Genomic DNA, 4,120 nt, shown 5'->3' on the forward strand with positions numbered 1-4,120 from the left:
CTGGACGAGATATCTATAACAGAATATGGAGTGCTAATTTAATAAAATGAAACAATGCTAAAGAAAATGCCTAAAAATAAAATTGTGAATTAACAGTCCCCAGCAGCGGCGCCAAAAACTTGATCGACCAAAACTTACACTTTGAAATCCCTAATAAAAATATAGTTTTGTATGCTCAATAATTAATCGCAAGTGCACGATGTCAAGTAATAGTATAATGTACGTGAGTACGAGTATCTTTCCACTGGAGACTATGTTTGAAAATTATTATTTTCAGTTATTAAATCTTTAGCAACGAAAATTGGTTGAATGATTTATTACTACTATGATCAAATAAACATGCAAATAAAATTATTTAAGAATTGATTAATGGAATATTATATCTAAAATGGTTGATTAAAAATTCAATGAGAAATGAATTTGTTGGGAATTTCGGTTCACCTACCCATCATTAATTAATTAATTCGTTCGATAATGATTATATGCTTCTGACAGGATTTCCTATTCAATTGAACACACTCTCTCGAGCTATGCCAAACTAATTTTACTCAATGAAGTAATTAAATGTCTTTAATTATTTATCAAGAGTGAAATACATGTCGATCTATAAAATCCCCTAGTTTTCGACCCTTAGGACTATAACTATCGGCGCGTATCCAATTTCATATATCTGTGTAAATTGTAGATCCACGGATTATACTGCTCGTTCCTATTATAAGTTATTCTCTCGAACTCACTCGCAATATAATTATTAAATTTAGCTACGCTTTAACAACACGATAAAACAATAGTATAATCAAGAATAAATCAGAAATCGATATGTAAATTAATTATTATATCAAAGTTTGGGGTAGGATCCCCTTAAATCCCAACAAATAATAAAGTTTAGCTAGTAGAATTCATAATGAAAATAAAAGCAACAATTTTTCCAAGATAAACTAAGTTTGAAATACTATATTTGACGAAAATTACGAGGAACGACGCCCGGAAATATTCGAATCTTCGATCCAAGCGTGAAATCCTCTCCAAAGCTTTTTGGCGGCTCTCCAATGAAGTCTGAATAATCCCTTTTTTCATGCCTAGGGTTGTCTCCTTAGCCCTCCACCTTCCAAATTGAACAAGAACCCAAGAATGAAATTTTCCTTTTTTTTACTTGCGCTGGGGCGGTCAAACTTGACCGCCCGAGCACGACGTCTTCTGTCCTCTTTTTCGGATGCTCTACCTCTCGCGCTGGGGCGGTCAAGTTTGACCGCCCTAGCGCGAGATGTTCTGTTTTTTTTTTCTTCGGCCTTTCGCGCTGGGGCGGTCAAGCGCGAGGTGTTCTGTCCTCCATTCCATCCTTGGTTAACTTTTCTCCATTCTTCCATCGTTTTGCTGCACATTAAAATATCTTGGTGAGCGGTGATCATATCCAATAAAATAAGAATAAATAGACATAATGTAGACTCTAAATAACTTAAAAACAATGCAGACTATACTCACACAATGTATTAAAACACGTAAATATTACCTCTATAAATTTGCTGAATCCAAACTGAAAGTTTATTGCTTGGACGAGCTACTGAACTCACACTTTTGCCAAACAATTGAAAAAGAAGTCTAAACTGAATACATTCATCAAATTGTAAGCAACTGTTCTCAAAATGGTCAAAGCTGCTACCATTGTTCAGGCATTGGGGAGAAATAATTATTTCTTTTATTAAATTAGAGCCAAAAAATTGGGTCAACTGATTGAGAAGCTCAAAAGCAACTTCATTCCCACAAGTCCAACTGCTTATAATGATCGAGCTATGCTTACTCAGTTGGACAACGATCTTATTTTTCTGCGATCGCAGATAAAGTTTTGGGAAATGGATCAGGAGTTAGTCAATTATGAAGGCTTTTCCGAAGATGAAGAAGATGAATCGCCATCTCAGCACAAAGAGCCATCCCTAGAACAAGCTGCTGCTACGATAGTAGAGCCAATTCAGGATGTGCCACCATCTTCTTCTGCTGCTGATCCCCAACTATACTGGGACACTGACTTGACACTTGCCAATATCGACGAGATCATTCAGTCAGTCGCCCTAGAACTTCAAACAAATGTGCCTTCAACTGAATCAGTTGATATCCAACAGATCAGGCAGCTACAGATGCTCAAACTGATGTGACCATTCACTCACCTGTTGAGCCTATTGTTGACACTGAGAAGGTTCAGCTGCATGTTGACGAACCACAACGGGTTTCAGTTGACCAAAAATCAGAATCACCAGTCACTGACCATCAAACTGAAAATACCACAGATCCGCAACTTGATCAGCAGGACAGTCCATCTGCTGCTCCAAATCAATCTTCTTCTCCTCCTATTCAAGAAGAAGTCAGTGTGCAAGATGTGCTAGAGCATGCTAAAACAGAGGTTTCTGACCGGACTTTGGTGATATTTAATCAATCTACCTAGGAACAGGAACCAGGGCCGTCTAGACCAGTATCTCCTCATCCATCCTCAGATATGAAGGCCCTAAAATCCTCGCTTGAAAAATTTGCGGAAAATTAAAAATTTTCTTTTTAAAAGAAACTTAAATGGCCTCATTCATAAAATCAACTGATAAATCCAGTTCAATGTTTAAAATATCACAGCGGAAGAAAATAAAGTTGCCAAAAATCACAATTTAAAAATTATCCAACGACTGACAAAATGTTTGCGGAATAAAATAACAACTGCTGCACTGAGATCCTCGGGTGCCACTACTGCCGACCAAGCTGGCTCACTGGTCCCCGCCCTCGGCCCTAGCGTCATCAGTACCTACAACAATCAAGTCTAGTGAGCCTAAAGACTCAGCATGTATATATCGCAGGTAACAAGTAAAATATGAAGTAAAATATGCATGGGATAAAATATCATGTCATGAGGCATGCTGAAAATAATCTGTACTGAGCAATTATAATACGTGCATAACTGAACTGGTAATCACAGTAAAAATGTTTGCTCCTTGGAGTCCTGTACTGAAATAACTGATAAAATTTTCTGTTGAGATTATGGTCTACGCTTGTGGCCCCTGCACTAAGCTGAACTGATCGGTAACTGGCTACCGGGGAGTCTGAAACTGAACTGAGCTGGCCGGTCACTGGCGACCGGGTGGTACCAAACTGAACTGATCGTTCACTGGCGACCGTATAAAATAATACTCCCACATAGTGAACGAACCACAAGCCATATCGCATAAATCTCAAAAATAATCATTTTCTATTTAATGCACGTAAAATAATTAACTGGCATAATGAAAATTCCTGTGTATGTTACCAACTGGATTGGATTGGATTGTCCCCAGGCTCGCTGCAACCTAACTGTGTCTTGAAAAATATGCAATGGATAAAACTTGACCAACTATGCAATTTACGTTCAAAAGATGCGACTATGATGCCTAATGACTTCGTATTTAACCATGACTCCGAGCCAACCTGAACCGACATTGAACCGACGTATAGTCATGATTAAAATACGCTGAAAATCATAAAATAATGCTCCTAAAATGATAGGGTAAAAGCCGACCGAGAACTCGAACGAGCCTCCGAACCGACACAGCAACTTGCTGTAAAATTCCAGCTACTGTAAAATCGTGTATCTTGTGTTGTTTTCGAGACTACTGGCCATTGGGGCGTGAACCACCGACCAGAGACTCTTACCAACATCCCAAGGAATGATTCGAACCATGGCTAAGGGCCCTAGGCCAGCCACAATCCGCATCACACCATAACTCAACCGAAACTCCAACCGAGAACCAACGTGCATGCGTGTGTAGTGTTTTGCTTAGATCGATGTCTTGCGTCGTTCCAGTGGCCATTTGATTGACCATGGCAAGATCTAGACATATAGGGGCATGGTATGAACTGTGGCTAAGGGCTATAGGCCAACCAAGATCCATACCAAGCAACCAAAACTGAAATGCATATGCTGAAATGGGAAGGGGCCGAAGGGACATGGGGGCTGTTCTTGCATTTTGATTAAAAACCGATGCACCATGGACCAAGCCACCAAAAGGGCGACTTAGTCATGTCTTAGACATGCTAGGGGAGTGATCTAACCATGGCTATAGGCCCTTGGGGCAGCCAAGATCAGATCCTTCCTCCTTGCCATCAAAAC

The sequence above is a fragment of the Primulina eburnea genome, chromosome 1 (assembly GCF_022965805.1).
Source record: "Primulina eburnea isolate SZY01 chromosome 1, ASM2296580v1, whole genome shotgun sequence".
In the NCBI taxonomy this organism is placed as follows: Eukaryota; Viridiplantae; Streptophyta; class Magnoliopsida; order Lamiales; family Gesneriaceae; genus Primulina; species Primulina eburnea.